The sequence below is a fragment of the Lepisosteus platostomus genome, unplaced genomic scaffold, assembly GCF_059453375.1.
Source record: "Lepisosteus platostomus isolate fLepPlt1 unplaced genomic scaffold, fLepPlt1.hap1 Scaffold_30_H1, whole genome shotgun sequence".
In the NCBI taxonomy this organism is placed as follows: domain Eukaryota; kingdom Metazoa; phylum Chordata; class Actinopteri; order Semionotiformes; family Lepisosteidae; genus Lepisosteus; species Lepisosteus platostomus.
Window position 1 is genome coordinate 433,615 of NW_028291658.1, and position 26,262 is coordinate 459,876.

General features: G+C 44.3%; 4 non-coding genes across 4 annotated transcripts; 1 reads left to right on the forward strand and 3 right to left on the reverse strand.

The window, feature by feature from the left end:
• Positions 1-5,553: 5,553 nt before the first annotated feature.
• On the reverse strand, positions 5,554-5,624 carry trnag-gcc (transfer RNA glycine (anticodon GCC)). The gene has a single exon. It is a non-coding gene; the product is annotated as a tRNA-Gly (tRNA).
• A 957-nt stretch (positions 5,625-6,581) lies between these two features.
• Positions 6,582-6,663, reverse strand: trnas-cga (transfer RNA serine (anticodon CGA)). Its single transcript has one exon. It is a non-coding gene; the product is annotated as a tRNA-Ser (tRNA).
• An 11,368-nt stretch (positions 6,664-18,031) lies between these two features.
• trnas-uga (transfer RNA serine (anticodon UGA)) lies at positions 18,032-18,113 on the forward strand. The gene has a single exon. It is a non-coding gene; the product is annotated as a tRNA-Ser (tRNA).
• A 1,557-nt stretch (positions 18,114-19,670) lies between these two features.
• On the reverse strand, positions 19,671-19,743 carry trnar-ucg (transfer RNA arginine (anticodon UCG)). Its single transcript has one exon. It is a non-coding gene; the product is annotated as a tRNA-Arg (tRNA).
• Between the last annotated feature and the right edge of the window lie 6,519 nt (positions 19,744-26,262).

Sequence of the window (26,262 nt, forward strand, 5' to 3'; positions counted from 1 at the left end):
TAGGTTACTGTACCGTGGGTTTTTATCGCGCATTTTGAATGGCTGCATCTGTATGATGTTATATGATGGGTTTTTTTTTTTCAAATTTTAAATGATCATTTTTCATGGAGCTTTGAAGGGGATAAATTCAGCCTCTTTAGCCAGGCCAGAGCTCCAGGAGCCTGTGTAGGATTCTAGCTTTCTCCCCTTGCAGGCATCGGGCAAAGAGGACCTCATGGTTTTCCTAAAAATCTTTTTTTTTTGTATTCCTTGTTGTTCCAAACTTAATTCTAAACACTTTTAATTAGAAATTATATTACAAATAGTGCAAAAAATGACTAATTTCACAAAAAATAATGTAATATAAAACAGATGTTTTTAACTTTATTGTAGTGTTTTAGAAACTAATATGTCTTGAAAAATGGTTATTTTTCACTCCTAGGAATGAAAGCTGTTGTTATATGATGTTTATTTTCAAATTTTGAAAAATCAAAGGATTCTATCTTTCTCCCCTTGCAGGCATCGGACACAGAGAACCTCATGGTTTTCCTAAAAATCATTTTTTATGTTCCCTGGTGTTTCAAACTTAGTTTTAATCAATTTTAATTTGTTATTATGTTAAAAACAGGGTAATAAGTTTCTTATTGGACTATAAATAATGTCATATTGTCTGCTATAAAACTGATGTTTTCAACTCCATTGTAGAGATTCTAGAATCAACCAATAGAGAATTGAAATAAAAAAGGGCATAAGAAGACATTACCAACAACGACCACAAGATGGAGATATTGTCCAAAGAGGCAAGAGGGCAAAGCCGCGAAAAGGTAAAATCATTTCTTGAAAGAGATTGCTGTCAGAATGCACATCCGTATCCCAAACAGAATCTCTATTAAAATATGATCATTTGTGAAACAGGCAAATGAGTGTCTGCTACAATATGATTGCTACATATCTGCATTTGTTAGTTTTTAAGTAGTAAGAGTGGAGGGGGTTTAAACCTGCGATCCAGTGTGTTGAAGTATTTCACAACACTACCCCTAGCACATCTGGAAATAAATCCTCATAATGATTATTGCCCTGGGCATGTACCAAAAAATCAGTGAGCATGCATATATATATCACTGTGTTGAAGCTAGAGACACAGAATAACTGCAAACACATCCTAAATACAGTGTAGTTCAGGTGGGTAGCTGCGTCAGCATGCGTAGGCTGCAAAGGAACAAGTAATAGGTTTATTCCATGCTGAAAAAAAGAAGAAAGAGAACACAACGTTTCGGCCATGGAGCCTTCTTCAGGTGTGAGAGAGACAGGGCAGTAGGCAGAGGTAAAGTAGCGGGAGAACAAAGGTTGGGAGGGTGGAGGAGTGAGAGACGGGAGCAGGGGACAGAAAGAGAGGCCAATCAAGAGGTGTGAAGTCAGAATGGGTGCAGAGAGGTGTGAAATGAAACTTCCAATGAATGGAGAAAATTTAAAAGAACAGTAGTCTGTCATTAAGGGAAGGGAGAATGTGTGATCCTAGCTGCAGAATAATTTTAGTTTCGGTGGTCTTTCTGATGTATGAGTTCCGAAAACCGTTTTTGAGAACACAGACGGAGAGATTAGAGTGGTCGGGGCCGTCAGAGGTGAAATGAGAAACAATGGGCTTGGAGAGATCTTTAATCTTCACAGCCCTGACGTGTTCTCTGAAGTGGTCTCCGAGTCTCCTTCCTGTTTCTCCAATGTAGATGGCTGGACATTTACTGCAAGAGATACAGTAAATGAGGTTGCTGGAAGTACAAGATGCTGTCTGGGTGATCCGGAATTGTCCTGAGGGGCCTTGAATGAGTGTGGTGGTGGCTGTGTACTTGCAGGTGATACAACGAGCTCTGTTGCAAGGGAAAGTGCCTGGTGTGGATGGTTGTTGAGGGCGGTCAAGGGAGCTGTGAACAAGGAGGTTACGCAGATTAGGTGGTCGGTGATATGAGATGATAGGGCGATCAGAAAAGAGGGCCCCAATGGAGGGATCATCCTGTAGGATGGAAAAGTTGTGGTTAATGGTCCTGGGGATAGGAAGTGTGTTAGGGTGGTAAGGAAGCACCAAAGGAATGCGGTTGTTACGGCGGGAGTTCCTGATCGGGTTGATGGTCCAGGGGGTGTTTTTGGCTCGGGCAAGGGCCCTGTCAATCACACTGCTGGGGTATCCTCTGTTGATGAAAAATGAGTACATTTCGAGGGCTTGGTTCTCGAAGTCGATGTCATCGCTGCATAGTCGTCGTAACCTAAGGAACTGTGAAAAAGGAAGAGAGTTTTTAGTATGGTTGGGGTGAAATGAGCTGTACAGGAGGTAGCTGTGTGAATCCGTGGGTTTGTAATAAACTGAAGTGGACAGTCGGGGGTAGTTGATAGACAAGTGGATGTCTAGAAACGGAAGAGTGGTGGAAGATATGTTAACCGTATATTTGAGGGACGGGTGGAAGTTGGTGAAATGGTGCAGGAAGAACTCAAGCTGATCGCTGGAGCATGTGGCGGCACCGACGCAGTCATCAATATATCACTTGTAGAGGTCAGGGACATAGCCAGTGTAGGAAGCGAAGAAGCGTTCTTCTACCCAGCTGACAAAAATGTTGGCATAGCTGGGTCCCATTCTGGTGCCCATGGCCACTCCACTGACCTGTTGGTAAAAAAGATTATTGAAAGAGAATGCGTTCAGTGTGAGGACCAATTCTGCAAGGCGTACCAGGGTGTGGGTGGGTGGATCAAGCACTGTGCGTTTGTCCAGCGTGTGCTTGAGGGCTGTAAGGCCGTCATTATGGGGAATGACGGTGTACAGAGATGTGATGTCCATGGTAAAAATGTGGCATTCGGTACCCTGAAATTGGAAATCATTGAAAAGTTGGAGCGCGTGGTTGGTGTCTTTGATGTATGAGGGAAGATCTTCAACCAGCGGTCTCATGAGGCTGTCGAGAAAGGCTGAGATGTAAGTAGTTGGACAGTTACATGTTGATACGATGGGGCGTCCAGGGGTGTCAGGTTTGTGGATTTTGGGGAGGAGGTAAAATTGAGATACCTGTGGATGTTCCATGATGAGCCGGTTCGCCTCCTGGGGGAGCTCGTTACTGCTGATAAGAAGGGAAATGGTGGATACCACTTCCTTTTGGTAGTCAGTGGTAGGGTCCTGTTGGAGAGGGAGGTAGGCAGAAGTGTCAGTTAGTTGTCTAGAGGCTTCAAAGATATATAGATCCTTACCCACACCACAACAGCACCTCCTTTGTCCGCTGGTTTGATGACGATATCATCCCTGTTGCGGAGAGACTGGAGCGCCTGATTTTCTCCTTGGGTGAGGTTAGACCTATGTTTACTGGGTATAGAGAGTGCCTTGGGAGCTTGATTAGTGCATTGGTTGATGAAATAATCAACTGGTGGAAAACGGCCAGAGGAGGGAGTCCAACAGCTCTGTTTGGGATTAATGTTGTTAATGACATCAATAACCGGGTTATAAAGGAACAAGTAAGTGTTCCTGCACCTTTGACCTCATCCGGAATGTATCGTTTTTTTAAAGGGATTGCTGTCAGAATGCACAACTGAATCCCAAATAGAATCTCTAGTCAAATATGATCATTTGTGAAACAGGCAAATGAGTCTCTCAGGTGCCCATTGCTCATTTTCAGACACATTTATGCAATACTTTCACCATGCGTTGAGCAATAAGGATTAAAGATACCAGAGGTAAGGTTTAAAAGTGATTCTGAGGTGCAACACATCAGCGATACAGCTAGGCATTTGAAATGCGGGGTTTGAGAGCCCTTCAGGGAACACCGTACCCTAAAGGTACCAGAAGTCCACTAGTATAAGCATTAAGTCACTGTCACCCCTGTTACAATGTGATTGCTACATATCTTCATTTCTTTGGTTTTTAAGGAGTAAGAGTGCAGGGGGTCTAAATCTGTGATCCAGTGTGTTGAAGTATTTCACAACACTACCTGTAGCCCGTCTGGAAATAAATCCTCATTCTGATTGTTGCCCTGGGCATGAACCAATAAATCACTGAGCATATATATATATAGCACTGTGTTGAAGCTAGAGACCTGTATGTAATAATATGATGCTAAAATGTTATTTTCACATATTTTAATGTAATCAATTATTGCTTATGCTTTATAAACAAATCGAATTTAAATAAAAGCTTAAGTTTTGTATTTATCTTGTACCATAGAACATGATTTTCTTTGTATTTCAAGCCCACAAAGTGTCCAAATGACGCACTACATGATATAAGGAAGATTATCACATGCATATCGGTATTATCTTTCTTATGAAAATGCATTCCTTTCATTCATTACATCTTTTTACGCTCAGTGCTGGATTGCTCAAACTCCAGCTAGGGTTAGGGTTAGCATTCCCACGCTACTTAGACACTTTGTTTACGCTCAGTGCTGGATTTTGGGAACTTCAGGACGAGTGGGAATTTTCTCCTATCTGTCAATTCTGTATTGTTTTGGAGACTCTTGGCTGCCTATGTTGTACAGTGCAGCGTGAAGGAAACATTTTCCAAAACTGTCAGCTCAAAAGTTGTAAGAAAACCTCTCCAGCTGCTTTAACTCTTCATTTTCGTCATTTAATGTGACACTCGATGTATAACTGGAGCCTCACATATGCAAATGGTGAGGCTCCAGTTCGACACCCAGTTCGACACCACTTTACAGTATATGACAAAAGCATGGCAGACTGTGCCGGACCGGCAGATAACTTCCGCTTATTTTTACCATATTAAACATTGGAAATCCTCCCACTTGCATTTGTGACACTTGATTTTGGCTCCACCTAAGACACTCTTAAATCTTCAAACACTTTTCTCTTCTCCTGCAACACTCTTGTCTGTCGGCACTATGTGGCAGCGTTGCATGACAACCCCTCTCACCACGGAAAGGAACCTAACAGCTTCGGTAAGAGAGGAGAAAAGGACCTGGCCCCTACGAGGCTCAAACCCATGACCTTGGTGTTATTAGCACCACGCTCTAACCAACTGAGCTAACCAGCCTCATAACAGTGCTCCTCTCTGTGCTGCAAGAAATCGAACTCAGGGAATTTCTTTTGTCCTCCTTTGAATAGAAAGCCGTGTAATTCAGTGTACGGGCTTTCTCGCGCAGTTTCATGGTTCTTGTAACCCAAATCCTACACTGGCCTGAAGTGCCCCCCCATTTCACAGCATTTTTCAGCTGATTTAAAATGTACCTAAAGGAGAAGCATTATTGAAGACCATCAATTACCAAGAGCTTTTGTCAAAGGTTTTGGTGGTCATTTTGAATGACCACAGAGCGCTGTGACCTCGGTTTTACATCTCATCCAAAAGACAGCGCCCTTTTACAACACAGCATCTCCGTCACTATACTGGGGCATTGGGACCCACACAGACCTCGGGGTGAGCGCCCCACCGCCGGCACCATTAACACCGCTTCCAGCTGGAAGGTTTGTTTTTCCCTGTAGCTCACCCTCATCCGGGTACTGACCTGGCTCACACCTGCTTAGCTTCAGTGGGTTTTCAGTTGCGAGTTGCAAGGGGATGCAAGTGATGGAGACGCTCGCTGCAAAAGCCACTGCATTGGCCGGGAATCGAACCCGAGCCTCCCGCGTGGCAGGCGAGAATTCTACCACTGAACCACCAATGCTCAGTGCCTGGGCCTTCAAAAAAGACGCTTTTTTGGTGCTCTGTGCAAAACGCGTCGACATCTGCTTCCAGCTGCAAAATGCCATTTGCGGACGCTGAAGAACTTATTTCCAAGGCAGCGGGTACAAGCGATTGGGCGTTTTAAAACCACCAGGAACACCAAACAGGCGCGCTTCTTTGCTTGCGCCGAAACACAAAGACAGGAGGTGGACAACGTAGTCGGCAGGATTCGAACCTCTTTCTGTCTATTATATACTAAATATTCTCGTCTGTCTCTTGTTTGTATAGAACTGAATGTCCCTGACAATGTACTGTTAGTTTTAATTGAAGAACGGCATTTGTGTTCAAATATATCAGACAAGTTTACGTAACTGCTCATGCGACACTCAGTTGTAATTAGTCAAGAAATAAAGTCGAACAACAGCTGTGGGTTTGATTCTGAACGTATCAGATTGCAGCACCTTTTACTTCAATTGACAAATGATAGAGATTCGAAGAGAGATCCTTCAGACCAGCAAGCAAACCCACGGCTATTTCGGTTTTATATCTAGGCAACGTTGGTGTCTGCAATAGCATACATGAAAGCGTGATGCAATTTCTGTGGCTACATTTGTTGCACGTCATGCACAGTAAGAGTGTTTCTAACACCAAATAAAAAGTCAACAATTAGCGATCACGCCTTCTCCTCAGTTAACCCACTGAAACCCTTGCTGTTAACAGTTCTTTAATGCGTGCTTTACGAGCACCTACATATTGTGTCGGTTCTTTCAGTTTTATTCTTTAGGTTTTCAAAGGCATAAGTAGAACACCAGAGGTGCGAACGCAAGATGTGTGGTTATCTGAAGAACTCATTTCCATGGCAGCGGGGCCAAGCAATTCAGCGTTTTTATAGTACCAGGAAAGGAGAAGCAGCACTTCGCCTTTGCCGCGCAGGCACAAGGAGACGTGCGGCAGATGCCATAGTCGGCAGGATTCGAACCTGCGCGGGGAGTCCCCAATGGATTTCGAGTCCATCGCCTTAACCACTCGGCCACAACTACAGCGAGTTGGCCATTGCCGCATTCCTCCTTTAATCTAACACGGCGTGCGACGTGGCTGCGGAAACCTTTTCAAAGTCGCTCTCCGTTAAAAAAAATAAATACCTTTGACAAAATACGTGCCGGCAGACAGACACGCCTCAGAGGGTTTAAGGCTGGCTTCACGTTCAAATGATAAAGTCTCCCCGTCCGGATGTCAAAATGCAGCTGAAAAGTATTGCATGTTCATGTGTATTGCATGTGAAAGTATTGCATAATTGTGTCTGAAAATGAGCAATGGGCACCTGAGAGACTCATTTGCCTGTTTCACAAATGATCATATTTGACTAGAGATTCTGTTTGGGATTCAGTTGTGCATTCTGACAGCAATCCCTTTCAAAAAATGATACATTCTGGATGAGGTCAAAGGTGCAGGAACACTGTATTTAGGATGTGTTTGCACTTATTCTGTGTCTCTAGCTTCAACACAGTGATATATATATATATGCTCAGTGATTTTTTGGTACATGCCCAGGGCAATAATCATTATGAGGATTTATTTCCAGATGTGCTAGGGGTAGTGTTGTGAAATACTTCAACACACTGGATTGCAGGTTTAGACCCCCTGCACTCTTACTCCTTAAAAACCTGAAGCATCTGGCGTCTCGCCGACGTCGAAAACCCCCCTCAGGCTGTACTCGTACTCGGCTAACTGCTGTGGAACCCTGCGTGAGCAGCCGCTGCGCCACGGTGACGGCTGGCGACCCACGGATGCCCCACTATCGGCCGGCTCCAGCCCCGGCTGGTCCTCTAGAGCCTCCCCACACGGCTCCTCCTCCCGGGTCGGTAGGGGGCCAGGCGGTCTCGGTGCAGGACCACCACTCTCCCCCGTGTTTGCAACCGGACATGGTAGCAGACCTCGCCCACCACCCAGAGTACCTCAGCGGGCCCCTCCCATGACGGCGCCAGCTTAGGGCTGAGGCATTTGCGGCGGCACGGGTTGTACACCCAAACCGAGTCCCCGGGCTGGAAGGCAGGCCCCCTGCAGCGCAGGTCGTAGTGCCGCTTCTACCGGACCCCCGCCTGTGTCAAGTGGGTCCGTGCAAAGCTGTGCACCTGCTGCATCCGCTGCCGCAGGTCCCACTCGTAGTCCGGTCCAGCCAGCGGTGCCGACCCGTCTCCGGGCAGCGGGCCGGAGACCAGGTCCACCGGGGTTCACATTTCCCGGCCCAGCATGAGCGAGGCCGGGGTGCACCCGGTGGATTCCTGGACCGCGGTCCGATACGCCCAGAGCGCAAGGGGGAGGTGGCGGTCCCAGTCCCGTTGGTGCCGGGACACCAGGGTGGCCAGCTGGGTGGTGAGGGTACGATTAAACCGCTCCACCAACCCGTTGCTCTGGGGATGCAGCGGTGTGGTCCGCGTCTTGTGATCCCCAGGCGCTGGCACACTCTGGCGAAGACCTGGGACTCGACGTTACGCCCCTGGTCACTATGTAACTCCTCCGGCACCCCCAGCCTGGCAAACATCCCCTCCAGCAGTGCATCGGCCACCATGGGGGCACTCTAGTCCGGTAGGGCGAAGGCCTCCAGCCACTTCATAAAATAATCCATGGCCACCAAGACGTAGAGGTTCCCGGCCTCGGTGCGCGGAAACGGGCCCAAAACGTCCACCCACACCCGCTCCATAGGAGCCCCCGCCTGGTGTTGTTGGAGGGGGGCCCGAGACCGCTCGGGGGGACCCTTCTGCGCCACGCACATTGCACACGTTCGGCAGTACCGCTCCACGTCCCGGTGGCAAAGACCCCAATAAAAATGGCCTCGGAGGCACTGCAGGGTATTTTTACCGCCGAAGTGCCCCACGCCCGGCTGGCCATGCACTGCTCGGAGCACCGCCCCGCGGAGCGACCAAGGCAACATCAGCTGCCACCGTACCTCGCCACTGGAGGGTACCCGCCACCCCCGGCACAGCACCCCGTCCTTTACCTCCAAGGCCTCCCACAGGATGCACAGGGCCTTGACAGACTTTGGGTGTGGGGCGAGCTTCTCTCGCTTAGGCCGCACTCCGGCTACCACTCCCAGCATGCCCAGCGGTACTACGAGTGCCTGGGGGCGCTTCCTCCTCACCACCAGGCGAGGGCGTTACAATACATAGAATATGCATGTAAAACGAACAGATCTTATCGAGAGGGTTATCAGAATACAAAAGGTATATATTCAGTCAGTTACAAAGTGTTACACATATCAAGAGGACATACGTTCAGTATATCATTCATTTAGACCATTTCATAAATGAACCTGGTTATAACTTCTACATTAGATACTGAAAACAAGTACATAACTCTTAGGAATTAAATTGATATCAACTGGTTGGGATAACAATTGAATTCTCGAGCAGTAATGCAGTGAAGTTGAATACTCATCCAATCTCTGGGGATTCAGATCTCCTGCGGGCACAAAGAAACAGTTGCAGGCTTGTTGTTGTCCAATCCACGCTCTCTGTCTAGGTGCCAGGCTGTGCTGTGCGGGTTGCGACGGTGCGCTGCTGATGCTCACTGACCGGCTAGTTAGTGTTGGCTTTAACTAGCAAAGTTTGTGCACAGGAGAAAAGATGACTGTGGGTCCCAGCAAGTCAAGAAGAAGACCGGTTCGTTCCTGATGAAGAGCTAGTTCTGAATAGTGATTCAACTGTCCACAGTTCCGACCTGTTCTCGAGGCCTGCTGCTGGTGCTAACCTCGGGTGGATCCTCTGGTTATTCTCTGGCAACCTCCGCTCTAGACCCTTAGAACAAAGGAAAGTTCTGGCACTCGGACACACTGGCCGTTCCGTGGTTGTCCGGGCTGAGTCTCAGGATGGTCAGGAGGCGCGCTGTGAGAATGTCCTGCCCTTGAGAGCCTTCTGCTCCTGGGCTGTCCTGCCCTGGAATTCTCCTTTGAATTCCCTTTAGAAAACTCCACAGAATTCTCTACTGAATTCCCACTGAATCTCTCAGGCTCTCTGTGTTGCCTGTTTTTACCTGGAGGAACTTCAGCTCGTTGATTGGCTGAAAGTTCCATGGGCATCAGAGTCCCACGTGGGTTACTCGGCCCTACCAGTCCCTGATTGGTTGATCAAGGTGAGATATGAGTCACTTACTCCTGACACTTAGGAATGCAGTCCAGATGTCCATCTGGCACTCCCTAGACAGATAGGCACCAATGGATGACCATTGATCATGATAGCCAGGCTTAGCTAAGTGCATCCCCCTTTGGGAGCTGTCCCTTATCAAGGGAAACCTTAAATCAGCCTGCATGAATAGTTTCTCTGTGGCTGCACCACAGAGATGAACAGAGAGATAAGGCCTAATTTGGGAAAGCTCAGAAACACTTAATTCTTTCTTATTAATAAGCATCGCCGCTACACCGCCCAAAGCACTTCTAAAACAGGAGATTCGCATTTGGGAATGCGCCCTGCCCTACAAATAAAACAGGTCTACGGGTCTGAAACCTGCTCCACGGAAAACAGCTCTGTTGCACTTTTGATCAAAGGGAGATTCGCTGTTCTTACTTTTTGATGACATAACACCCAAAGGGGCTTCTTTGGAGCTGGATTCCAACCAGCATCCTTAAGTTTCTTGGCAGTATCCTTTACAGTCCTCTGTTCGGTCGACAAGGGACTGAAGGGGGCAGCTTTCCTCACACATACAGTGCAATGTACTGTAGTGTTCCCGTTCATCGAATTCGCAGTTCTGCATCAGACCTCTAACTCGTTTCCTTAGCTTGGATTTAAGCCACGAAGCAGGCTTCTACTGTATAAACGTCTAGGGGAATCACAAACTATTTGAGAGGCCATCATCCCAGGGGGAACTGACAAAGTCTATCCCTAAACACCTAGCGCAGTCTCTCGAGAGACTGTCAAAAATCGCTTTCTCCGTTTGCGTTGCAAGTAAGTGAAAACGCGGTCTCAACCCAGAGCCACTTGGCAGCAGCGGCACGTAAATACTGTCACTGCTCGATACCAACGTTAGCCTATTATACCATGTTCAGCCACCGCTAGAAAATGTACGGCTCTAGAACCGGAGCAAACAACAGGATGGCCAACGTCAAACATGGAGAGCGACAAGAAAGGGATTCGAACCAATGCGTGCAGAGCACAATGGATCAGCAGTCCATCTCCTTAACCACTCGGCCACCTCATCGAGGGAGCTAGGTTGTCCGGACATGGCTTGGTGCACTCCAGATGATCTTTTTCTTTTTTTTCCCTCGTACTCGAGGGTCATGTTCCTGTTCCACATGCGATTTCAACATTTTCCTTGGGAGATGTCAAGCCAGCAAGCCACTGCTGTGGTTCAGTGGCCAGTGTGCAGTTCAGTGGCCCTGTTGTACACAGAAAGCACATTGAGCTCCTTGGACATGAAAAGTTCCAGATAAAAGCCATTTGTCATCCTTTCTCTTGGTGTCGATGTTGCTATTGTATGTAAAGGTGGCAACTTGCTCCGCAAGCAGGCGGAGCACACACCGAATGCAGATGTGTCTGAGTGGTGTGTCCAAGTGGCTGCAAAAGGACAGTGCTCCCGGGGTGCCGTGGCTTAGTTGGTTAAAGCACTTGTCTAGTAAACAGGAGACCCTGGGTCTGAATCCCAGTGGTGCCTTTTTTGTTCCGTCTTCTCGAACAGAACGGGTCATTATGGACAACCGCCTACGGCTAGACTTAATTAAATGCAAGCATTCATTTCCTGTCTTTAACGCGACTTGTTTTTCTTAAAATGGATGCAACTTGCAAAACATGAAATACAAATCTTGCTAATCTGCGCTCGCGGCTGGCAAAAAAAAAAAAGAAGTCAGCAATGTTTTTTTCTTTAACCTTAACCCTGCTAATGGAGAAGAGTTAAACGACCGAGTCTATGCAGCTTAAACGGTCCGCACGTCGGGTTCTTAGCTGAAAGGGTGGTAAATCACACTCACCCCAGTCCTTAATCTTTTAAAGAGGATACAAAATTGAACCTAGTCGCCACATCACATACATCCTGTTCAACGATAAATAGGTAACATCTGTAGTGTGTTCTCTGAAGGCACTAGTTCTGTAGGATTTGGGATTTACTGGGACAATTATTCATTGTAGCAGTAAATCACAAAATGATTCTTTTAATGGCTTTAGAATCCAACCTTGCGATATAACTCAAACAACGCACACACACAGGTACTAATACATGAGGATACATTTATTAATACATAGAATATGCATGTAAACCTAACAGATCTTATCGAGAGGGTTATCAGAATACAAAAGGTATATATTCAGTCAGTTACAAAGAGTTACATATATCAAGAGGACATACGTTCAGTATATCATTCATTTAGACCGTTTCGTAAATGAACTTGGTTATAACTTCTACACTAGATACTCAAAACAAGTACATAACTCTTAGGAATTAAATTGATATCAAATGGTTGGGATAACAATTGAATTCTCGAGCTGTCATGCAGTGAAGTTGAATACTCATCCAATCTCTGGGGATTCAGATCTCCTGCGGGCACAAAGAAGCAGTTGCAGGCTTGTTGCTGTCTAATCCGCGCTCTCTGGCTCTATGCCAGGCTTTGCTGTTCAGCTTGCGACGGTGCTCTGGTGATGCTGACCTTGGGGTTGTAGACCACTTGGATGAGGCTCTCTCTTGGAATCTTGCAGACCTTTAGGCGCCAATGGATGACCATTGATCATGATAGCCAGGCTTAGCTAAGTGCATCCCCATTTGGGAGCTGTACCTTATCAAAAGAAAACATCTTTAAATCAGTCTGCATGAATAGCTTCTCTGTGACTGCACCACAGAGATGAAGAGGGAGATGGGGCCTCATTTGGGAAAGCACAGCAACACTTAATTCTGTCTTATTAATAAGCCTCGCCGCTACAGTACGTACAGTTATAATTCAATCTGAATTAAAAACTACATGTCCCAGTTACCATGGTGGTGCTTGTGATCATTGCGTTTAACCAACGAAACAGGGCGAAAAATCAGTCACATGACTTTGTGGCTGAGTTTAGAAAGCTTAATGTATCAGCAAGACAGCAAAGACATTTTTCCAAGAAAGTTTAGCCTTTGTCACTAATGAAACCGCTAAATAAAGACATAAATATGGAAATTGACAATTAATTGACTTTTATATTTCTAAATATCACAACATGTTCGAATCCAAGTCATTTTTAATAACAATGGGTAAACTGGGTAAACTATCACAAAGCTTTAAAAAACTTAACATTTTTATTATCAACAAATTGTAAATACGATGTTTACATTGGCATTATTAATTTTTCACTTGAGTATATGGAGGATTGTGAGAGCAGACCCCCCCTCTTAGGCTACATTTTTAATAAGAAATGGAGGCTGTATGCGTTACAATATAAACATTTACTGTCAAACTTTAAATCAACAGTTGATTTAAAGACAATCTGTCAAAGTGCAATGAAACACAATATTGTTGTTGTTGTTGTTGTTATTGTTGTTTTTATCCTGTAAAGCGTTTTGAGAAGCCACCTTTAAAGGCGCTATATAAAGGCGCTGATTCTTATGGAATGTGTTTTCTTTCTTCTTTTTTTTTCAGCATAGAATAAACCTGTTACAGTACTTGATTCTTATGGATGCCCGGTTCCGCCGGGGATTCAAAATAAAACATGGAATCACGTGTCTAAGGAAATAGCATTATAACTATATCCATGCACAAACAGTAGCATGTTACATTATTAATTTGGGTGTCTCCTCTTGCCAGAAAGCGCTAAATTGCATTTTGAGTGCGGTTTTTGACTTTTTTTAAAATACAACCCATACATAAGCTGATACTGTTTAGACTTTTAATTATTTTAAACTGTATTACAGCAGCACAATGTGCTTTTTCACGAAACCTAGAGTACTGAAATGTCTTGCGTTGTACAGCTTTTCAGCTAAATATATTTATCGCTTACACCTGACACTTGATGTGCCCGACAAAAACCAGTTGAACAGCTCTGTTGGAGGTTTGCAGATCAGATCAGATTCCCTTCCCCCCACAGAAAGACAGACTTATTAGTCGCTATTCACTGCGACAGCAGCTCCAATTTCAGGCGTAAGCGATAGATCCCAGTTTAGCCGATCTTGTACAGCATGTTCCAGTTTACTCTTATTAACCATATTAATTTTAAGTGCTTAATGCCATTTTTTGACCACGCACGAATATTCTTATGTCCATACCTTTTCAAGGGAATCAGTGTGAATTGTAATACTAATTAAATAACCGCGGGCACTTTCCACCCCCTCTGACAGCAGGAACATAACCCATTCTCAGCTCAGCAGCTCATTACAATATAGGGTGTTCAAATCTTTTGCTGCCTCAAAAAGCTTTAGAGAACTTAACATTTCTATTATCAACAAATTGTAAATACCACGTTTACATTGGCATTACTAATTTTTCACTTGAGTGTATGGAGGATTGTCAGCTGTCACTGAGAGCAGTTAATTAAATGTATTTTTTGATTCACAATCAGACAAATGCAACATAAATTGTTATCTTTGTCTTCTAAGTATATTAATAAACTTTCAGCATAGCTTTCTCCTAGTTTAGATTAATTTTTCTTGGGATTTTGGGATCAAACGTGGAAAGATTAGATTAGTAATCGTTTTTATTTTTTAAATACATTTTAGAAAAGTGTAATCTATACTTAAAAGCTGTATAAAAGCTGTATAAAAGACACTCGATATTAATGGAGTTTAGTTGATACTTTTTAAACTTTTAATTATTTTAAATTGTATTACAGCATTGTACACATGCTTAAAAGAGAAGAAAACGCAAGCCTTCTTCAGGTGTGAGGGCATTCTGCTCAGAATGAAACACTAAAATGTAATGTAGGCTCTGAATGGGTTCAATTATGATTTGGGCTTGATTAAGGTCGCTGCCTTTCATCCAAAATCCTGCTTGAATCCTTCTAAACTAAAAATTAGACATGAGCAGGGGCTCTGGTGAAATTTCTCTTTTTTTAATTTCTCTTTTTTTCTTGGAAAAATATCTTACCCGCTGCAATCCGGGCACAGAAGGATTAAAAGAAGCCAGACAGGCAGGGGGAAGAGTGAGTTCTAGATAAAGAGGTATCCAGGTAACAGTGAAGGTAACAGCCGCAGACGTGGCCTACTTAGCCCGCCAGGGTTACCCTACTCTTCCGGAGGAGGCCCACCGGGAAATAGCGCTCCAGGCGTTCCTGGCCCCGGCGCCGACTGAGGTGCAGTGCCACGTGATGCTGGCCGCACTGGTCCCCTTGGAGCAGGCCCTGGCTCTGGCTGAGCACACTGTTGCCGTATTCGAGGAGACCGGTGGGCACCAACGGAGGGGCGCACGGGGAATCAGATGGGGAGGAGGAGACGCCCAGCGCGACGATGTTGGGGGAGCGACGACGGCTGGTCATCTGCCACTGCTGTGGGGAGAGGGGACACATCGCAGGCAACATGAAATTGTCAGGGACATTCAGCTATATACAAAGAAGAGACAGACAAAGTAATAATTCTATATTAACGTGGCCTACATATTGACGCAATGATCAAACTAACTGACATGTTCTGATTCAGATCCCCTGCAGTTCATAATAATTAGAACAATAGCAATGCTGAGTCCTCCCCACCCTACTGAGCACAAATTCAGCTGCTCTCCAGTTCTGTTCTGCATGCAATTTTCACAGCAAGAAACTTGTGTTTCCTACTATTTTTATCAGGTTTAAAATATCATCTCCTTAAAACAGAAAAAGTGTTGATGTGTCGTGCTGAAATTCCGATTGATTTTGAATTCAAAGAAAAAAGGTTTTCTTCCAAAACACCATGAAATTGTCACATCTTGCAGACAATAGGTGTATTCCATGTTGAAAAGAGAAGAAAGAAAACCATGGAGCCTTTTACAGGTGTGAGACTTCTTCAGGTGTGAGAAGACCTCACAGTCGAAACGCTGTGTTTCCGTTCTTCTCTTTTCAGCATGCAATAAACCTATTACTTGTTCCTTTGCAGCCGAGGCATGCTGACGTAGCTACCCAGCTGAACATCTTGCAGACTCTACAGTACTTCTCTCCTGTAGAAGTAAAGCAGGGCTTGCTGGGTGAGCTTTTGCTCCGGTAAATTAGGTCACGTGTCATGTTAAATCACTTCTTCTAAACACAACATTTGCTGGTGCTAGCTTTCCCCATGAAAAGAGACATTTCCCTTACAGTACATGACATATCGTTTTTATTCTATCAATAAGTATAGAAATTAAACAAAAGAAAAAATGGTGTCGCCAAAGAATGCACAGCTCTGTCGCCTTGGGGAGGTGTCAAGGGCATTGAGCTCCTTGGACATGAAAAGTGCCCGATAAATGCCATTTCTCATCATTTCTCTTGGCGTCAGTTCTGCTATTAAATGGGACGGAGGCAACGGGCTCAGAGAGCAGGTTAAGTGCACACCGAACGCAGATGTGTCCAAGTGTCTGTAAAAGCGCGGTGCTCCGCTGGCGCTGTTCCCTAGTGGCTTAAAGTGCCCGCCTAGTCAGCAGGCGATCCTGGGTCTGAATACCAGCGGTGCCTCTCTCCGTGTCTTGTTGTGCCGAATGTCTCATTTCAGACAAACATGTACAGCTTGGTTCAGTTTAATGCAAGAATTCATTTCCTTTCTGGAATAACTTGTTTTTGAAGAAATCCATACAGCTTGTGAAAGATGAAATCCATTTCTTGGTTGTCAGTGGAAAAAGATTGCCGGCTGCAAGAAGCGCAAGTGATTGTTTTCTTTGACCATAAACCTGCAAATGTAGGGAGTACAAGTGGCCGTCAGTCTCTGTGGCGCAATCGGTTAGCGCGTTAGGCTGTTAACCGAAAGGTTGGGGGTTCAAGCCCACCCAGGGACGCATGTCTCAGTTTTTCCAATGTAAACATCATCACCGCTAAAGAAGATGGCGCAGAAGGCTCCACAGTCGAAACGTTGTGCTTCTTTTCTTCTCTTTTCAGCATGGAGTAAACCTTTGCTTGATCCTTTGCAGCCTACGCATGCTGACACAGCTGCCTTTCTCTTAACGCGCCTCAATCATTATTCACCAAAACCATCAGCAGAATGTGTCGCCTTTGTGGTGATGTCAGTCCTCTGCTTCACAAATGTCCTTAGTGACGGACCATTTCTTTCTGCCATTTTTCCGGAGTGGTTATTGATTGCTCCATCATTTCCCTCATACTTTCCATCCCTAGATTGAAAAAAAAAAACAGAAACAGGCTGACAGGACGACAATCAAATTGCAAAAACTCATCAAAGCACTCGATAGAGTATTTGAATCCACAAGTAGCTATGAGCAACTTTGTCCTGGCTTGCATGAAAGTCAGAAAATGTCAAAAAGAAAAAGATGGTGGCTTTTTCATATCTGTTCTTTTATTTTTAGTTTGTTGGCTCTTCTGTCCATTGTCCTCCTGCCTGGCTCTTGACCTGTGACTGTCTGAACACACACATTAGACTTTCAGGCGGGGGATTTGTCCTGAGCCTCTGTGAAAGACCCACCCACCCCCATAAATAACTGCTCTAGAAACACATGAATGCAAAACTAAACCACAGCTTAAAGAGGAGCTCCAACTCAGTGCCATACTAATGTAAACGAAGTAATACTAAGACATGTTCTTATGGATTTGTCTTACCTTGAGATATGTTATTGGATTTCAGGATTAACTTCCTCATTCAATGTACTGGTGATTCTTTGCCTGGTCAGTACCTGGGTGGGAGACCTCCAGCGAACAATTAAGCTTGCTGCTGGAAGTGGTGTTAAGAGACTCTTAGGATCTTCCAGAGGTGTCTGTCCAATAGCACTAGTTGCCTTAGAGCTGGCTCAAACATTGCTCAAGAGTCTACCTTTCACAGATGCGCAAAGATGAATGATGGGGGTGCACGCTTCAAGGAGTCTTCCAACTGTAGGGACCGATTAGAGACGATCCGTAGCATGTGTTCGTTTCCATATACGCCCCGTGTCTCAACGGTAGGACAGAGTCAAATACTGCCTCGACACGTAACAGCGTTATATTAAACCACAGGACTTGAGGGCTGTTTTGTTTGAATGTTCAAGGCATTGGTAGAGCGTAGGTCAAGGGCCATTGGTGCATCTCCTGTAACTGGAGCAAAAATGCTATTCAAAGTGCAGTGACTAAAATCGTCGTCCACATGTCTCCGTTGTTGATTGCTTTCTGTCTAAGAACGTTCTGTTTTCATGTCTGAACGGGGAGACTTTATCATTCCAACTTGAAGCCACCCTTAAGTCCTCTGAGGTGTGTGTGTGTGTGCTTGCACGTATGGCGTAAAAGGTTTCTTAAACGGAGAGCGAACTTGAAAAAAGTTGCCTCAGCTGCCGCCGCCGCCTCGCACTCCCTGTTCGATTGTAGCAAGAAGGCAGCGGCCGCGGCGTTCGCTGTAGTCGTGCCCGATTGGTTAAGGTGACGGACTTGAAATCTGTTGGGGTCTCCCCGCGCAGGTTCAAATCCTGCCGACTACGGCGTCCTTTGCATTTGTTTGCGTGCGTGTAAAAGGACCAGCGCCGTTTCGTTTTCGCTGGGACCTTTAACACTCTAAATCGCCTGGACCCGCAGCCTGTGAAATCGGTTCTTCAGCACCCACGAAGGACGCTTTGCCGCTGGACACAGATACCGATGCTTTTCTGCAACGAGCTTTCCAGCTGAATTTTCTCGGCAGCTCCGTACTGAACCTGTTCTCCATTGCAACATAGCGGAGGCTCATCACGTCTATAGCAAGGCTGTGTAGGACCGCATACGCCACAGTGACTTGTACACAGACCACATGAAAGGCAAGCGAAATACACTTTTAAAATTCCAAAGAATCACAAGGTCAGAGGAACAGCGATGACCTGAACAGATCTGTTACAGAAGTCTAGGTTGACCTATTTAGAGCTGTAATTGCATTTTTGTTTAATAGAAGATCAAATCTACTCGCATGTACCAGCACCTTACAGTTTATTGATGTTAATTCTGTTTAAGTAATAAGATTGCTAACGATGTTGGACTTTAGCCGGTGTTTTTTAGAACAAATTGCTTACACTTCTGTAAGGAATACGCAGTACGTGCCTTTGTCAGTCATTGCTCACCATACCTGTAACTTTCTTATCTAACTCACTTCCTCAAATGGTGAAGGTCCACAAACATAAATGAAAAAAAAAACCCTTGTTGTAGATGAGGTGCACAAAAAAGCAGCCCCTGATAGTGTATAACACATTTGTACTATTGCAGAGACACATGTAACATGTATATATATATACTGTATATATATATGAAACAGAAATAGAAACAGAAACAGGTATCGCTTACTCACCTGGAGAATCTCTGTAGGAATATCTAGCATTTATCAATGGAAATAAAAGCTGCTTTAATACAGTGCATGTTCAAACTCAAACCCTCAGCTGCTGTTCTTGTTTGTTTTGGGTCAAATTGCAACTGAGCATCGCATGAGCCGTTACGTACCCTTATCTGTTAGGGAATTTCAAGGGAGGAGTTAGGTCAGAATGGGTAGGCTGCAAAACAACAAGTAAAGATTTATTCCAAGATGAAACGTTGTGGCGGTTTTCTTATCTTTTCAGCATGGACTAAACTTTTACGTGTTCCTTATATGCTATATATGTATATATTAGCACCAATGTCGTTCTTAAAAACTAACATGAAATTGTCAGGGACATTCAGCTATATACAAAGACGAGACAGACAAAGTAATAATTCTGTATTAACGTGGCCTACATATTGACGCAATGATCGAACTAACTGACATGTTCTGATTCAGATCCCCTGCAGTTCATGCCAATTAGAACAATAGGAATGCTGAGTCCTCCCCACCCTACTGAGCACAAATTCAGCTGCTCTCCAGTTCTGTTCTGCATGTTTTTTCATTGCAATTGAGCTCGGAACTGGAGATGATCTCCATACAGTTCTGTGTTCACTAGCCCACACTTGCGTGCTAATTTACGGGTTGTGGCAAATGCTTTTCTATAGTTCATATACATGACGGCAACCTGTTACCGAGGAACCTGAGAGGTTTAAAAGCCCCGCAAGCTAGGTAGGACTCGAACCTACAATCTTCTGATCCGAAGTCAGACGCGTTATCCATTACGCCACTGGCCCATAGAACATGCGCTTGAACTCCACCACAGAGAGCTCTACACTGCTACTAGTAGTACACTTCCCCATCTAAAGCTGATTGCAGCTGTCAATCATTTCGCAGCCACGCCCCCTCTTCATCTTCTCTCTGCCTTAAGCGTCTCCGCCACTCTCTCTTGACATTTCATGTCAGCATGTCAGAAGTCCGAGTGACGTTTTTAATGGCTGAGTGAGGGCACGATGCTGAAGCAGAGAGGCCACTTCAGCCAGAGAGACTTGTGCTAGGTGAGATCTGAAAAACGGACTCGCAACAGAAACAGACCAAAAAAGTATCGGTGAGATCAAAAGGCAAATGCAACATCCAGCAGAGGGCGTCTAAAGATTAGGGAACGGGCGACTGAAATCCATATGAGGCAAACTTTCCGGCTGTGTACTGCAGCTGGCCTCGTTGGCGTAGTTGGTAGCGCGTCAGTTTAATCGTCTGAAGGTCCTGAGTTTGATCCTCACACGGGGCAGGGCTGCTTCCTCTCTTGCTCTTTTCAAACACTTGCGGCAACTGTTCGCTCATAACCACGTCTGGAATGCATGACCTTTACACGGGGGAGAAGCAACGCCGCATCCCTTTTCTAAAGAACATTCACATTCAGAAATAAGTCAAGAAATTTGCCATTACTTTAGCTCGCGCTGCTGTCAGCCTGCCCATGTTGCCAAAGAAAGATTCACTCGGCGTCAACATGACAGAACAGCGATCACTTGAAAACACTGTTCCACACTCCGTAAGCAAGAACTTCAGTGTTTGCAGTCACCCGATATGCCGATAGTCAAAGGAGCACAAAACACGAAGCGTCAAAAGACAAGATGAGTTGATGGAAAGAGCGTTGAATTGATGAGCACAAAAGTTCAGCTCGTACAATAGGCAACGAAGGTCCCGGCGTCATCATCGCACTTGAAAGGACTGCCTTGCAGACTAAGGGCAGTGGGAGGTTGCTGTTTTGAGATGGAGGCATTGGGATGGTGGGCCGAGATCTATTCTTCTTAAGGAATTCTTCATCGTGAAAGATCGGTCCACAGATCATCCAAAGAACTTACAAATTTTTGGGACTCAGGGAATCACGTGCTTCCGGAAGGGAGTGAAGTGCTCAAACACATGACATGCCCCCTTGATCTCACATGCACAATTCTGCTGCAACATGCACAGCTACCGTCCACACCAGGCAGTGGGGCTTCAGCAGAATTTGCAACGCCACCTGCAATTACATATCCAGCTGCACACATATACATGGCCCCTCTGTCCTTTTCAGGATCTCAAAAAAAAGCATAGCGTGGTTTTCCTGCAACCTGATTGACCGCATCTCCCTCAGAATGTGCCCCGTTGCATTCATTGCTGAAGCAGGACGGAGGCTAACGGGCATGCCAGAACAGTTAGGCTCAGCGATCTCTCCAAAATATTGTGGTTGTAGTGGAAGAAATATGGTTTAAATTGTACCTTGGTATTTCAAACTCTCTCTAGAATGTTATCCATTTCTATTTTATTTTGACAGGAACTGGCTAATGACACTGGATGAAAAGAGAAGAAAGAAAACACAACGTTTCGGCCGTGGAGCCTTCTTCAGGTGTGAGGGCTCCACGGCTGAAATGTTGTGTTTTCTTTCTTCTCTTTTAAGCATGGAATAGACCTATTACTTGTTCCTTTGCAGCCTACGCATGCTGACACAGCTCCCCACCTGAACTGCTAATGATGCCTGGTAGTTTGTGGTACTTGGGTATTGTCTTATGTTTGCTCAAACTGCATATGTGTGATTGCATATTTTTGGGAATTTTCATATGTCAATATTTAATTCACTGACATTCCTGTATGCTTGGAAGAAAGGTAGATTGGATTTGGCACAGGACGCCTGCCCATATTTGTTGATCATTGTTGGGCTGGAAAAACAATGATAAAAAGTGTATGAAAAAAGCTCTCTCCAATATTTCCCTTCTCTTCGCCATGGTTACACTGCCCGTTCTTTCCGTCTTTTGTCCTTCTACAAAGATTCCAGGGCTCTTTTTCCACCATAATATCAGAATTTGTTTTTTTCTCTTTTAAAGGCTGTAGGTGGGGTGTGATGGACTGTACCACTATCATAGAAGATTTTTTCAGGACACATCGCAGTTCCATAGTAGAATTTATCAATAGTAGAATTCCATAGGACATTATTTACCAACGTATTACCCAGTGTGAGACTCTGCCAGTAAACCTCAGAGCATTGAGTTCTCCACTGATAAAGATGGCTGTCTGAAGTCATGAAATCCACTGCTGGGATGCCTGAGAGACAGTAATTGAATCTTGGCTGGAATTAGGCTTTCTATTAGTGTTGATCTTTGGGAATTATGTGGTAAAAAGGGAAAACTCCTTTACTTTAGTCACTTTGAATGTTCAAATGTACAGAACCTGTAAAACTAAGCAATGAAAAAAATCCATCACCACTCTCATGATAGCATAACTCATAGTCTCTGCTGTTGTGTAACAATACACACTTTCAATTTTCTTATCGCCTGTCTCCAGAGAGAATGTTGTTAGTGCTGATGACCTTGAATTAGACCTTGTTGACTCTGTAAAACAATCTTCCTCTGCTTAGATTTTCACTCAGATTGATTTTGTTCTCAGATTATTCCTGGCAGGACTGAGTTTCTAGGAAATGAAAAGTGAAAGAAAAAGTACAGAAGATCAGCCCTTGAATATACAACATTGTGCAGTGAGATTGTTAAATGTATTAGCTGCTATCCTGTGCTAGAGCCTGTCGTGGTAAGCAGTGGATGACAGGATCTAGCACAGATACTAATGAAACACTGTTAATGAAAGATAAAACACTTGAGTCTTATTTTAGTTTTCCATTTCCCTTTCATTTGTGATGTACTGTACAACAGGCCACAGAACATGCACAAAAACAGATATGCACACATTCACACCAGGCAATGACAGTCTGCCCAGTCAGAATCTGAGCTGAGGTATCAGAATTCTGAATTCCCTGAATTCTGTCATGGATCATCCACAATAAGGGCAATGTTTGAACACGAGGATCCCCAGGAGAGAGCCTAGTAACATAAATCTTGGAGCAAAAGCAGATGATTAACTTCATAGTTTGTGTGGTTGAGCCAAAGTTGAGCATGAGGATATGTGAGTCACCATTCTTAGAAATGGATCCAACTTCAGACAGGCGTCAAAAGTAAGAGTATACAGTGCTGGGGCAATGACACTTCAATGATCAGAAGGATAACAAGAGTTTTAATGCATTGAAATTGATTTTCTGGTGATGCACACTGTCATGGAACTATTAATTTTTTAAGGATCACTTACTGACGTCAGACAGCTGCCAATTCTCCAGACTGGAAGGATGAACAGTTTATCCCCCTAGGTACCATATTTCCATATTTCGAAGCATTGGAATAATACATGTCATACAGCAACATAAAAACAGGAAGACAAGTATCACAGCCCCTATAATCGGTGTTAGTAACTTAAAAGAAAAACATTCCCCCTGGCCCAAACAGTGATTCTAACCAGGAGAGAAAAGCCGGTGTATCTTTTATGCCTCTCTCTTTATTCACCTTGTCTTTTAGTTCTTTCAAATGCTGAATAGCGAGCGTAAGATTTCCGTAATCATAGTCATTAGCTGGAATATATGTACAACAGGAGTCTCCTACTAAAGCATAGACTCCTCCAGATGCTGCATTTTGAAGGTCCAGCACGAACCTGTTCTGAAGTGCCATTAATCTAACTCCCCTTAATTCTTGTTTGATAGCGTCTAAGCCTTCTAACGTGATATTAATAAAAGAGTACATTTCATAAAAAGTCGCATGGGTGAGGCTGTAGAATGAGGCATTAAAGCACATATATAACAAGATGCATTAAATTTCTTTAACTTTACAGTATGATTTATAAATTTATACCACAAATTACTCATATCCCCCTCATTATCAGTTTCATTCAGCCAGTTTGTATACAAAGAGGCTTCGTGTTTAGATTCTTCCTCTTTTGGGGTGGTGACAGGCTTCTACATAAAAAGGAAAAGGGCTGTGCACATCAGTCCCAAGCAGGTTATCCCCATCTGTCCTTGTGGAGACATCACTCCTGCGCTTTGCTCAGTTCGTTTGTGACCTTTTTACAGTGGGAAGCATGAATCCAGGGCACCATTTCTGTGACCTTCACAGCAGTGGCAGTGGTCAGCAGCACCTGGTACAGCCCCCTCCACCTGAGTGAACACCATTTCTTTTTCCTGAAGTCTTTCACCAGAATCCAGTCTCCTTATTCACTCATTAGTTCTTACAGCACAGGTAAATCCCTGTGGACTGGAGCCCAGCATAATCTTAGGCTTTTTTGGTCAACATTGGTCAACAGATTGGTCAACAACTGGGTAATAACTCTTAGAAAAATCTACACATTGTTCCCCTGCCTCAGCTGTGACATTTTGCAGAACAATTCTAGCTGAAGTTGTAAAATTTCTCTTTGTTCCGTTCCTGCAAAACATCTTATTATGAACAAACAAACCACAATAATCATTTGCATCTAGGGGAATCACTCCCAAGGGTAACCCCCCTTAAAGCTATATTATTCTACCCATCAGGTTCTGCCACTAGATAAGAGAACCTTTCCCATGAAATCATTTTTTGACCTTCATGATCCCTTCAGGGCGTACAATTAGCACAGAAGCAGCAGCTTTAGTCCACATGTTTTTCAAACAGGATATTAACGATATGATCATAACGAATAATACCAGACCCACAAATATGTATTGAACCAGAGACCCTCTCAATGTTCCTAGCACAGACTGTAGCCATGCACCAATGCCCCAATCGTCTGGATTATAATTATGATATATATTTTTCTTCATCATAGTGCTTTGCTAAGTCCTAGCAACCTACAATACTACAATAGAGAATTAGCAAATTCAACAATCCATTCGTCCAGCTAAATTCGTCCCCCCAGGAAGTTTCATTGATTGGCCCGTGATGATATCAAACAGGCTGTTACACAGTTCTGTTTGATCCAGCCCGCATCCCATGGCGTTCCTTCAGTCTGATGTCTAGTCGATCTTTCAGAGATCTGTTCCTTCATTCCACTGTTCCAGCAGACTGAGGGTGATCTCAGTCCATCTCACTCCGAACAATGCAGCCACAGCCTGACACACCTTCCCTGTGAAGTGTGTTCCTTGATCATAATACAAGGGCATAATACAAGGGAGGGCTTATCTCTGTTATCAAGTGTTTGGTAGACACAGAGGCAGTGGCAGCAACCCACCGGGAAAACAGATTATAAGAGCCCAGGTTTCCCTTTACAATTTTCAATTTCCCAGGTTTGAAAGGTTCCTCAGGAGCAGGCCTTTTGAGCTGTTGCACCCGCACCTGAACTGTAGTTGAGTTCCTTTGATAAACATTACATCCACATTAGATACCACATAAGTGGTTACTGCTTCAAACCCGGTTCTCACCCAGTTTTGGGTAACCGGCACACCATTTGACTCCCACCTGGGTGTCCAACAGAGTGCATTTGTCGGGCTATAAAGGGCATTAGGCTGTGAGGGCATGCAGGGCGTCTGGTGTGCTGTCAGCTCCACACCCCATCATCCTGCAGCCCCATAATCTTTTCTAACCATGTCCATTTCTCTGCTTCACAGAGGTCTCAGACTACTGTTCTACAAGTATTGCTCACCTGACAGTTGCATCTGCAAAGTTGTTCCCTCGAGTTACTGGAAACATTTCTTTATTATGTGATTTACACATTACCACAGCTACTTCAGTCAGTAGCTGCAAAGCTTCTAATAGTTCAGAGATAAACCCAGCATTCTTAACTGGAGTCCCTGCCGTGTTGAGAAAATCCCTATTCCTCCACCACCATCCAAAATTGTGGCATGCACCAAATGTATATATAGAGTCTATATACATATGCAGCCATTCAAAACAAGCGGGGTATGCTGCGGTATAACACGGTGGGAGTGTCGCAGTATACCGCATCATACCGGACGCAAATTAGATTATGTTAATAGTATCCGGAATCACCTTGTAAAATCGCCAGGTGGAGCTAATAAAGGTTAACCTCTCCTGTACAGCATTTGAGCTGTCACCAGAAAACGTCAGTTTTGAATCCTGATCACTGCTGAGGGACAATCTTTATTCAATTAAGAATTTAAGGTGTATACTCTTTAGACTTTTAAATTTAAACAGTGTATTACAGCATGTTAATCATTAAACATTAAAAAGGCGGTATATTTTATAAAAGCAAGATTGTTCTGTTGGACAAAAGTACACAACCTACCACCTTTATCATAAATATTTTAAATATGCAGGAATATTTTATGCATCAAAGTCTTTACTGAAGATATTACTAAGAGTATTAATAATGAATGACCTTGGACAAGCTGTAAGCTCAAAGTATTACCCTGGTCCACATTCTTTGTAACCGTCTTTGTAAACGAAAAGAGTTTATTTTTTCATTGACAAAAAGTAACACCACAGCATTTAGTTGATCCGATCACGCAAGCCCAGGCCGCCTTCAAGGCCTCTGCC